Consider the following 13,530-nt stretch of genomic DNA (forward strand, 5'->3'; position numbering starts at 1 on the left):
ATAGCAAAATCAAAACTCAAAAACTGATTAAATAAACTGTGGTTTTCTTTCCCTATATGCATACGGTCTGATAATTGTCTAGCTGGTGGTCGTGTGGTAAACACCTTACCCTTGTCGTTGTATTTAGATTCAGCAACAGCTGAATAAATTTTAATTGGTGCCCCGCATTTGGGTTTAGTGCCAATCCTTTTGGCCTCCAAGTCCATGTCATATAGCGAAAGGTCAAAGGTAAAATCTGAAATATTGATATTACTACTAGAAAGGGGGGCTGTGATATCTAACCCCTGTGATCTACTATGTTGTCGGGGTCTTTGTCTGTTGGGTATCTCAGGACTAGATTGGGGTTGTTCCCCCTCGCTGTCTAAACCATTGTCATTACAGGGAGGTAGTATGTTGTCGTGATTAAATGTTGTCTGCACCTTTGTTAACAAGTTTGTTTTATAACACTCCGAGTCTGAGGCTACTGAAGGCAAAATAGCCTGAGAACCATTGCCAACATTAGAGTTACTAATACCAATGTGGGAACGCAGTAAAGAAGGTGATAGCAACTGCGCTTCTCCCGACAACAATCTAAATACTAAAGTAGTGAGATTTAACACTTCACCTTTTAGCGGCTGAATATCCGCTTGTATGCCATCCAAATTGGTAGTCTCAGTGTTGACGGAATATACATTGTCCTTGCCCTTGTCCGCTCCTGGCGCTGGATATACAGTTCCTGTTGTTTTACTGGCACACTCGCCGGTGTCATCCGAAGTTATGGTTGACATCTGAATATGGAAAAAGTATATACCAATACACAGCAGAAACTCCGGTTTCACCAATTAGCGCAGAAGTCACAGCAACCACGATGGATAAAAGATATAAGTTTATTATATCCACATAACGCCAGAACAACACACGGACTGTGGCGACAACAAAAATCTGAAAACTGACAATACACTACTAAAAACGAAATGACAAATACGCAAAACAACGCCAAATTAATCCAACAGTTTAGCGCTTTCAACCAGCGTGTCTGGTCTTCTTCAGAACTGTTGCAAATTAACTCACAATAGGTTTAAATAAGTTCTTTGGCGCCAAAAAGTTTTTTTCTTTTTTTCTTTCACTTAAAGGTGCAGTATAAAAAACAAGTAGCAGAAAACTATGCATATATCGATAATCAATACAATTCTCCCTAAATCTACAAATTACCTCCATTGTATACATATACAGTCCAAATAAATAAGTAAATAAAAATACTTTAAAATACTTTGAAAATATTTCAACATTTTTAAAAGTCTTTAAATCTGTCCAAAATATTAAAGCACTGATATCTGTGCTGAGAATGTGTGGCTCAAATGCCAAACGCTATTGACAAAGCATAAATAACTGTTTATGTGCCTAGTGTTATTGACGTAAATAAAGTTATCTCAAGGTCTACTCATAAAATCAACTCGTATACTGACCCAATTAATGTGGAAGTAAACAGGCAAAGGATATCCACGAAATAGTATTCTGACATGTTCTACTCAGCGCTACAGTACTATACATATGCTGAGGATTGTTTAAAAAACACGACACCAAAATAAGTGTCATAACTTATAGCTTATCCATCGTGGTTGCTGGTGACTTCTGCACTAATTGGTGAAACCGGAGGTTCTGCTGTGTATTGGTATATACTTTTTCCATATAAATATGATAATAAAATATTTGATCGACATATATATAACATTTATACCTATAACATTGTAGTTCACCATTTGCACAATCCAATCAACTCGAGTACCTAAATACATCAAATGAAACAGTAATAGTTTTTTAAAATAGTTGTTTTAAAATTAAGTGTGTATTGTCTGTTTCGTAAAACCATTCTGAAAAGCCTAAACACATATATTTATAACATGTTCCACAAGGGTGTGTGCTGGACCTCCTACTGTTTGGAATCTATTTCTTAGAAACTCAGGCGATAACAGATGGCCAGTGGCTCACCAAGTTCGCCGATGACCGCAAACTGTGTGCAATCATTGAATCCACAGATGATGTCAGCATACTACAAAATGGGCTTATATACATAAATGATTGTTGCCAAAGCCACAGAGTTAAACTTAACTCAAAACAACATGCACTATTATCCCTTTTCATAAAGGAGAGGTACCTGCAAATTACACTATTAATAATACCCACTAAATTCCAACCCGGCGGTCAGAGATTTAGGAATGCAGGTTGATAGCAACATCAACTTTGATCATTGTGTGTCCACAGTGGTAAGGAATGCCTTCTACGTTGTATACCACATTAGTAAGAGCAAAGCATACAAGACTAAGGCTGTTATCTATTCATTGTACTCATCCCTCATCAGACCAATAATAGAGTGCAATGCTCACTTTTGGATGCACTTCACCATACACCTGCAGCAGCTGGAGAGACCTAAGAGGTTTTTCACCAAGATAATCCAGGGACTTCAACGCATGACTTACATGGACAGACTGAAGGCCCTGTCACTCTACTCTGTATTGTATAGACTGCTGAGAGGCGACTAGTGCCTGGCCTACAGAGCACTCTCAAACCCTACCTTAATGGAAGTGCTGTACCTCTGCAAATCAAATGGGACAAGACTCACTTGCTGCAGGGATCTTAACCTAGCTTGCAACATCAACAGGACATGCTGGAGAGACAGATATGTCTCCCAGAGATTGTCAATGCTATGGAACAAACTGCCAATTCACATGAAACTGAGCTCCTCAATAACCCTATTTAAGTGTAACTTGGACAATTAGATGGGAAATCACAAAATTACCACAAGGGTTTCACCTATGTCACTCTTAGACAGGGGAAACCAGTGCTGATCATGGATTCATAAATATGGACTAAACATATTGGTCTATAAAGGAACAATGGTGCAACTTTACTAGGCTTGAAAAGGCCCTAGGGCCATTAGCCTAGTCACTTCCTATGAAACTATGATCCTAGGCAATTATAGTTGTAGCCTCATATGACCCTATGAAGATATAAACCTAACCAGGCCTGCCAGCATCTTGTCTCACACATGTCCTGCTGATGTCATGTACTATAAGTTCAGCTGCAGTCCTACAAAAGTCAGACTTGTGCTGTGGCACTTACATTAAGCATTGTGTTCTGTAGTCTGTGTACCTAGATAGGTAGGGGCTCTATTCTCAGTGCAGTTAACTGTGTGTGTTCTATTGCTTGACATTACAGAGAGCCTTTTACTACAGCATGTGGGCCACTGTTATTACCATATTCTCAACAGATATTTCTGATGTCATCAGCTATATCAGATTTTTGGATATGCAGTCATCCCACCAGGGCATGGTCAGATGGTTTACTATTGAAACCTTGAAATTGCTTTCATTGCCCGACCTCAACGTCAAACCAAAATCTGGAAAACAGCAACAGCAAACAAGCAGCATACTCAAAACTGAATACATCAACTCCCATAGTTCGATGTATTCAATATACCGGAAGGTAACATTAGTCATCCAAGCTATACACAGTCATGTACCTGACACTCAAGAGTCAACAGCACATTAATTTTACTATTTTGTAATAGGAGCAAGCCCCCCTGCACTTTCCACATCCCCTGCAAATTATATATACCAACTCTGAGATCGCACTACAGTGAGGAAATGGTTTAATTCCCTGTTCCTCACTGAACAGTGATCCCCACTCAAAATTCAATTCAGAACTCAAATACTCAAACTACACTACCCATTCAATGTGGTGTAGTCAATGTATTTGAGTTTGCAAAACTGCTCATTGGAAAACTGCAGTTTGACATTGTGATTCTCGATCAACTGCAGTTTGCAAAAGGTATTGTAAACATGGTCAGACACTGGTCTGGAGGCCAGGCACATGTCACCTCATCCTATACCAGACAGATCAGAGTGACATGGATTTTAATCTAGCCACATACATCATGGCATGGTTTGTAGGCCCTGTGTTATTTTGCTGAGAAAGCCCTGTGGTCTCTCCAGCTGCTTCATGTGTCTGTTGAGGTACATGCAAAAGAGAGCATTGTATTGTATTACTGTCCTGATGAGGTTTGACTACAGTGCTGTCATACAGTCCTAAGATCTGAATGATGGCATTACTTATGATGCACACCATACATTTGTCCCTGAAAATCATTAGAGAGACGTTAGAAAGTAATAATACACACTGCGACTTCTGACTTTATACCCTTTGTATTCCTGAATCCAAAAAATAGAAAACAGGGTTATGGCACAGCAATCATCACTTGCACAATGTGTTGTGTGGTGGTCATTGAAGAGATAACTTAGAAGGTAATGATACACATTGCAGTTTCTGACTTCACAACACTTACAAGAGCATTCACTATAACGCTTTTGATGCTATCAACTGTCTAACTTTCCAAGGTCATTATAAGTCAAAGGCACAATGAGCAGTTTAACAACACGAATGCAGATATACTAAGCACTAAGTTAGCTACAGACTCTGAGCATCAAACACAGCTTTTGTATTCCTGAATCCAAAACATAGAAAACATTTATCATCACTTGCACAGAGTGTTGTGTGGGGGGGCAAGAAGCCGAGGCTGACACAAAAGGTCCATGAGTGTGTGTGAGTAAGACTGAGAAGAAGGCAGACATTGGGATAAATCAACAAATGGCCAGTGTGAGACAAAATGTGTAACTGTTGTGTGCGTGTCTGTAGGGGTCCTCCAGGTGAAATTGGTGTGTGAGTGTCTGCATGAATACAGCTAAACTCTGTGCTAGCTGTACGTGTTGATGTGTTAGACAGGTGTGAGCTGTGCATGTATAGGTGGCAGTTCATTGTTGTTGTCTCAGACCATGCCATGAGAACTGGCTCTGCCAGGAGTTACACTACCATGTCCACGGCCATTGTCTGACACAGTGCTGCTACCTGAACATGACCGATATCAGCTGGATGAGCTCCCTTCATAGGGACACCCAGGGCCATGACCCCATGGCCTGCCATGTCTGGGTGTGCACAGCACACTCACTGATGGTGCATTGAAAATACTACCACTATGGAAGCATGTTCAGGCACAGCCACATTGGCTGACAGCAGATGATGTGGTTGACCCTCCCAGCAGATGTTCCATCACAGCCACTGCTCGTTTCATGACAGACACCCCTCGGTCCACCAGAGACACCCCTCATTCCAATGTGTCATTCATCCAATCCAGTGAATTGGCAACATGATGGAGGTAGTCACACATGTCAGAGAGTGCCACATCCACAACCCTGAGCATTTGTCTGGAACACCTATGGGAACATGTCTCTGCCTCCCTAATGGCCCTAAACATATGTTGAGTGGCACAGGAAGTGAAATCTGCACCAGGTCGAGGAAGGACAGCAGGCCTCCTCCAAGCACCTCTATTAATCTTCCTATGTGGCACCTCACCCACACTTTGGCTACAGCCAGACTCAACAGGCACTGAAGCCACAGTAGTGACACTTTCCGAGCAATGTCCACGCCCTCTACCTGTGCAATATCTGTGGGCTCAGTGGACTGGTTAGGTGTAGGCCTACTGATGGTGCCCAATAGAAATGCAGGGGATGGCTGTATGTCAACCTCTGTGTCAGATTCAATCTCTGTACCTCCCAAATGTGCCTCAGTTTGAAAACCATCATCATCAGAGTCTGCTGATATACTGACATCAGGTGGCACAGGGCCCACAGTCCCACTACCATGTTATCCTGTGATAAAAAGCAAGAAACACAGGACTACATTAATACCTGCACTACTATAGTGCAATATATGCTAGCAAATTAACAGTGCTGCCATTGTTACAGACAATACAGAAATACACACAACAGACCTGAGATCAAAATTACACACTACAATATTTCTTTAAATTGAACAGCAGTGCTGACGAAAAATATTTGGATTACCATCTACAGAAGATGTACTTTGCTGTAGTCCAGATAGTCCTGTAAGACGTTAAGCAAGAGGTAAGAGCAACATCATCACAATTAACAGCAACACAGGGTTAATACATTTACCCCTTTATATGTGTCTTTACTCTGCTTTCAACAAGAACATGGTGGACAACTCCAACCTATGGTTATAACTGTAGCAATATTCAATCCCCCCCAAAAAAAGACATGTGACACAGAATTAACTTATTAATTTTATTTAACTGTTCAGATAACAAAGCCTACCTGGAAGCTCTTCCTGGGACGAGCTTGCTGTCTCTGAAGGTGTGGTGCCCACATCCATTACATGCTGTACCGCACATTTATGGGAACTGTTTGGATCACAAATTTTTTTCATGAGCTCTTCATTGGGGGTTAGTGTTTTTTTCCCTATCAGGTACTCCCCATTAACCGTTTGGTCACAGCCTACTGCAGCTGCTCACCTCCATGCAGATGTTATCATGTCAGTAGCCCTGTGGTGCACCTGTTCATATGTTCAGCTATGGCCACCCAGGGCACTGAGGTCTTGTACAATCTGCTGCCATATTCTAATGCTCTGTGCCATATCTCCCTGTCCCCTTTCCAGGAGAAAAGACCATGTTGCTGAAACCCATCAATAATTACTTGATTTTTGGTATCAGTGAAATGGTTCTGTGGATTGACATGCCTGAGTGACATACTTGTACGTGTCCTAAAAGACAACAGAAGTATAATGCAATTAAGCATCACATAACTACAAAATAACTATTTCTAGATAAAACAGAAAAGGTAGCCAGTCAGTATTACCCACTGGAGAAACATAAAATAGTCTAGAGATGTGAAATACTAACAACAGACAGGATGCAAAATGAGGAACAAGAGCAACATATCATTGTTTGTGCCATAACAGTAACTCATCTTTGCCCCCCGCCCCCCACCCACAAAAGAACAGGCAAATGACCCATTTGCTAACAAAACATCTTTGAAATGCTAAAGGTGCTATCAAAGAACCTGTCCCTGAAACATTTGTGCATATTTATCACACATCATTCCATTTTCATGCATTGTCAATTACGTGTACCTCATGCCATCAGTGCACTTCTAACTAATGCATACAGATAAAAGAGTAAAAACTTTGCTTCACATTATCCTTAAACACATTCCTACATATGCACTATGTAGGTGACAAAATGGGAGTATACCTGCTGAAGTTCAGTACTCCTCTGTACAGAAATATCCTGAAGAAAAAGTGTTTTTGCAGTCTGCAAAACATATACAACTTACCTCACCATCACTTTGGCTAGCTGCACATTTGCCTTTTTATAATTGTGTAGCTTATTAATGGATTATATCTGTCTTTGTTAGTGTTTCATTGAGACGAATTACAGCATAAGCAACTGATTTGCATGCCAATCAACTAATACAACATGATAGAGCTAGTCAAAAAGCTTTACAGCATCCATGTAGACTCCACGCTGCTTTTTCCTGCAGATGTCAAAACCTTTGGGGCACAGACTTGGAAAGTCTGCACAGACAGAATGTTAAGAGCTGCTGCTGCTTTAATCTATTTATATGTTCTAGAAGCTGAAGCCAGTGCTGCTTCTGTTGCTGCCAATAGGCCTAGGCCGAGAAGGAGAATAGTTTTCAGGCCTTGTTTAACTTACTACAACCTAGATGATGTAGAAATTGCAGAGCACTACGAGTTGGACAGGGATACTCTACAGGAACTCTGCAACTTCTGCAGCCTTCAACTCAGAGCCAGACCCAACTGAGGGGAACCTATCCCAGTGGAAGCTAAGGTATGTGTAGCCCTTAGAATCTTAACTACAGATATCTTTCATAGACTAACAGGGGGCATGCTGGGGGTGTCACAGGCACCAGCATCCAGGATTTTCCACCAATTCCTGGATGCTATGCTCCAACATGCCAGTGAACACATATATTTTTCCCATTTTTTTCCCCATAGCTCTGAGGAGAGGGCTAGAAATATGCAACAGTTCTACTGGGTAGTGCACTACCCTGAAGTACTTGGTTCCATAGATTGCACTCATATAGAAATGAAGGCACCAGCTGGGGAACAGGGTAGGTTCTACATTAACAGAAAGGGCTACCACTCTATCAACTGCCAAGGAGTGTGTAATACTAAGGGAATAATCTTGAATGTGTGTGCAGGAAACCCTGGCAGTTACCATGACTCACATATCTGGCACACCTCACAACTGTACCAGATGTTTGCTAGGGGGGATATCCCACAGGGTCATTTACTGGGGGATGCAGGCTAGGCACTGGAACTGTAGCTGATGACACCCATCAGAAATTCACACACACCTACGGAAGAATGCCATAATGAGGCACACACTCAAACTAAAAATGTAATAGAGTGTGTGTTTGGGCTGCTGAAGTTATGGTTCCAGTGCCTAGATACATCTGGAGGAGCCCTCCAGTACAATCCATGGACATTTACAGAAATCTCAGATGTGCCATGCTACACAACATAATCCTGAGGAAACAGCTGCAGCAGAATCAACAAGGGAAAGGGGCACACATACTACTGCTAATGCCAAGGTCACCACAGTCACAGGCACATGATGAGTCAGAGAGAGAACCACCAGCTGCTGTGAGTGTAGACAGATACAGGTATGCTCAGTATGTGTTTTCATTGGCTAAGAGAGAAAGAATAGCACACTCACTCACCACCTAGGGGCCTAAAACCTTCCTCCTACTCACATACATATATTAACATTGATGCCAGGCAACTCACACAACCTTTACCTCCCCATGTATTGACTGTGTACTGCTTGCATTAGATGGGGTCAGCCCTGAAGCAATACTGTGGCAACTGCTGCATTTACAAGATGAGTCCTGAACCTGGAGTATACTGTTTAATAATATTATGGCATGTCCTTGTATTTCATCACTGGGTACAGTAAGCAAGTAAAAGGTGAGAGATTTGTACAGAAATTACCTTAACATTTGACAGCAGAGACTTATTTGACTTATATGTGTCCATTAGTAAGTAGTAGGCCTCAGGCATCAAAGATTCACACAGTTGTACCTCTCAAAACTGCTGATGATCACTGCATGCCCTCAGTTTACCACCATATATTTATACTGGAAAATCATTAAAGAGAGAAGTTAGTAATGATACACATTGCAGTTTCTGACTTCACAACCCTCACAAGATCAAGCAGGATGCAAAACAGGGAGAGTAACAAGGGTAACATACAATATCCTTGTTTGTGCCATAGCAGTAACTCACCTTTGCTAACCCCAAAAGAACAGTCTATGCTTGTTTGTGCCATAACAGTAACTTAGATTTGTACCTCCCCCTCAAAAGAACAGTGCACCTTGTATGTGTCATAACAGTAACTTACTTTTGTTCCCTCACAAAAGTGCATTCTAGACTTGTTTCTACCATCCAAGCTGCCCTTCAGTTGGCAACTGCATGTCATATTATTCCCTATTAATATCCTCAAACATTTTAAGGCCAATGATATAGAAATGCTTACACACTGTTTGTGTCAAAGTGCTGGTCAGATAGCTGATGAATGACCAATAAACACAGAAAGATAAGACAGAGCTGTATATTTGCAAATAATAGTCATAAACATAATAGATTGTGTGATCACTAAGTGTACTATGTCCAAATATTATAAATTTAATAAATGTAGAAATAACAGTCTATGATTTGATATTTATTTGTTTATTTATTTATTTGCAGTTGGTTTACCAGGATAGTCCATTGGGCCAAGATGAACCCGTTTTCAATGGAGCCCCGGGGAGAAAAGCTCCAAAAACAAGCAAGGTTACAATAAGGTTTTAGGTTAAAATTATTACAAATGTTACAGACTAGAGCAAAAAACATTACAAATAGTACAGACTAGTGAAAAACATTACAGATGCTACAGACTAGTAAAAAAGGAACATTACAGTATAAATACTGAGAAGCCATTACATCTTAAGGAAGCTTGCACTTAAGAGGTACATTCTAATACATTCTTTGTAAATAGCTTAGTAAGTACAAGGGAAGGATGTATGAGTTTGGAGAGAAAGTAAAATGGAAATTGCCAGTGTAAATTATGTAGGGTGGGAGCAGGAGCATTCCCACTGGGATACTAGATGTGAGTGAAGAGATTTTTTGAATAGAAAGCGGTTAGAGGTGGTACGAATGGATGGTGGTAGGGAGTTCCAGAGATGTGCTAGACCATAGGATAGGAGATTTTTACCTGGGGGAACGAGTTGGTTTATAGAATTCTATTAGGTTTTGGTTGTTAGATCTTAGCAATCTGTCAGCTAGGTGCATTTTAAAGGCAAAGGAAAGGGAGGGACAGAGGGAGGGGTTGAAAATAAGCTTGTATACAAGAGTAAGTTGAGTGTAGGTGAGATGATTGGATAGTCCTAGCCATTTTAGTTTGTGGAGAGAAGAATAGTGGTGGGTGGAGGACTTATGGCTGGTAGCAAACTTGGCAATTTTGTTGTAGCAAGAGGAAAGTTGTGTTTTAAGGGAAGATTGTAGGCTAGTTAGGAGTAGGGCTCCATACAGGAGGGAGGGGATAAGAAATGTGGTAGAGAGAGTGATTTTAGTGGAGGGCGTGAGATACCGATTTTGTCTGTAGAGCATGCAAAGTTTTTGGTGGGTTTTTTTTGATATTTAGTTGAAGTTGGGAATTGAATTTAAGCTGACTGTCAATTTGGACCCCTAGTAAATTGGTCACAGACACCAATTCCAGAGATGTGTTGTTATGGCTAGTGACAGAGAATGTGTTTGTATTGAAAGAGGTGACTTTAGAGGGAGTAAATACCATTAATTTGGTTTTAGAGGCATTAAGTGCTAGGTGTTTTTTTTTCATCCATTGTTCAATGGTTGAGAATGCATCTTGTGTAAGCTTTAGGAGTGTAGGGATGGAGGTGGCAGAACAGATAACAGTTGAATAATCTGTGTATTGGATGATATTTGAGGAAGGGATAGAGTTGTGGAAGTCGTTTATAAATATATTGAAGAGGCGGGGACCCAGTATGGAACCCTTGGGAACTCCAGTTGGGGTGTTAAGGAATGAGGAGGTGGCCTTTTTCCATTTTACTGCTTGATAACTATTGGATAAGTAGCTGGAGAACCAGTTCAGAGAAGAAGGTGATAGGTTAAGCTTAGAGAGTTTAGTTAGAAGTAGATTGTGAGAGATAGTGTCAAAGGCCTTAGAGAGGTCAAGTAGGAGGGTAGAAACAATCTGGCCGGAGTCCCGGGCTTTATTTACAGTTTCCAGGAAGGAGAGGAGGGCTGTCATAGTGCTGTGACTGGATCTAAATCCATGTTGTGTGGGAGTTAGTAGGTGATTGTCTAAGAGATGTGGTAGGAGTTGTAGATGGATACACTTTTCTAGGAGCTTAGAGATGGGAGACAGGATAGCGATGGGACGGAAATTAGTAATATTGTTATTATTGCCACCTTTATGTAAAGGTATGATAAAAGCCTTTTTCCAAATTTGGGGTACTATGCTTTCTTGGATAGAGTGGTTGATTAGAATGCTGATGGGGTAAGCAATGGCTTCGGCAGCTATGCTAAGAAGTATGAAGGAATGTTATCTGGAGCATTAGAGCATGGCTTCAGTTTCTGAAGGAGCTTTTTTATGGTAGATGTGGGTATAGGTTTTAATGTGAAAGGTGGGGAGTGGGAAGAGGGGGTATTTGAGGGTGGTGGTGATGGAAAAGAAATGAGAGGAGAAGTAGAAGTGGAGGGTAGAGTGTTAGTAGAGGAGGATGGGGGTGAAGTGGAGAGTGTGGTGATGTTGGAGAACGATGAGGTTAGTTTGAAAATAGAATCAATGAAAGAAAGAGTTAAATTGTGTAGCCAAATCTATGTCAGAAGCATTAGGGTCTGGGCTGGGGTTGTCTGTTTTGCTGGAATTAAGGAGGGTGGAGATTCCCTTCCAGAATTTCTGAGGGTTTGTTTTATTGTTGTTTTGGAGTATGGAGAATTAATTTTGTCGATCAGTGATGATGAGCTTTTTTACTTTGTTTCTAAGTGTTTTGTATTCATTATAGGTAGGGGGAGTCCAATTTTTCTGGTAATGTGCCCAGGCTTTATCTCTGTGTTGCATGGTTGCTAGTGTGTTTTTGGTTAGCCAAGGGGCAGTTTTGATTTTTGTTCTTTTTGTCCTTATGGGAGCATGGTGATCTAGGAGGTTTAAGAAGGTTGAGTTGAAGTGGGCAACAGCATTATCTAGAGGTAGAGTTTTTAGAGTGTTCCAATTTATTGCTTTTAGAGAGTTAGAAAAGGTAATGGGGTTGAAGTTTTTTGGTTGCGTGTAGTAATATAATTATGAGTAAGGTGTAAGTGTGAAGGGAGTCGATGTGTGAAGGTGGGCAAGTGGGCACTAAGGGGATCAGGAAGGCTACCACTGTCAGAGAAGTAATGGGGATGAGAGACTAAAACCCATATATTAGTACTAAAGTAACTGCCTTCTTTGAGCCATTTTAAGCCTAGCCAATTATCCTCAGAGACTCAAGCTGCAACCTGTGTTTGTTGCTCTGCAAACCAAACACACTTTCTCCAGCCTAGGATACTACCACTGGAGAGGTTTTTTGAGGGGCGGGTTATGGAGTTGATTAGCTGTCAGAAATTATAGAGGCTGATGTTAAGTGGGTTTGTGGGAGACTGAATGGAGGACCAATTGATATTCATGTCTCCCAAGATAATTGTTTCATTGCTAATGTTGGTAGAAAGCCAGGAGAGGATGTCCTCGAGTGTATAAATATTGTCACCAGGGGGGATGTAGAGGGAGCTATACATATGTGCTTGTGTTTGTTAACTTGAAGTAGTGCTAGGAGTAATTCAGCATTATTGAAGTGGGGAGTAGCTTTGTTATAGGGAGTAACTGATAAGGAGGATGCGTATAGGAGAGCTACTCCACCCCCATTTTGTGGGTTCTATCTTTTCTAATGATAGAATAGTTGGGTGGTGTTATTTCAGAATCTTTTACATGGGGTTTTAACCAAGTTTCACAGATGGACAGGATGTCAGATTTATTATGTATAAGCCAGGCATGGAGGTTTGGGATTTTGTTAGCTATGCTTTGGGAGTTTAAAGAGGTAAGTAGTACGGACTTGTCTATAGTGGATGTGGTGGGGGGGCCTGGGTTAGAGTTAATATCTCCAGATAATAGAATGGTAATTAGATATAGGATTAGGTTGGAGAGGTAGTTGGACTGCTTAGAATATAGGTTGAGCTTTATTATAATTGTGAAGGATTTGTTAGTTACTAAGGGGGTAGAATATTTATGAGGGGTAATAAGTTTATATGGAAAGAGGAGATGTTTTTTTATAGGAAATAGGTAGGGAGATATTGGGATGTGTGAGTATAAGAGTGGTGAGGTAAAATGGTTGGTTATATGGAAGGATTGGGAGTGATTAGTATTAATGGGCTGGGTGAGGTAGTAGATATAGGATATGTAGAAGAAGTAGTAGTAAAATGGAGAAGGATGAGGGTTTTGAAAGCATGGTGGGATAGTGCTGTTAAAAGTAGGTATGTTGTGGCTGAGTAATTTACAGGTGCAAGAGAGTTGTATGTACAGATGAGCAGGTATGACTCTAATATTAGTGAGGGAATGGAGAGTTGAGTGATGGTTGATATGGGTGGGATTAGGAAGTGGGTGTT

Source organism: Protopterus annectens, chromosome 4.part1, assembly GCF_019279795.1.
Source record: "Protopterus annectens isolate FY-2018-M chromosome 4.part1, PAN1.0, whole genome shotgun sequence".
In the NCBI taxonomy this organism is placed as follows: Eukaryota; Metazoa; Chordata; order Ceratodontiformes; family Protopteridae; genus Protopterus; species Protopterus annectens.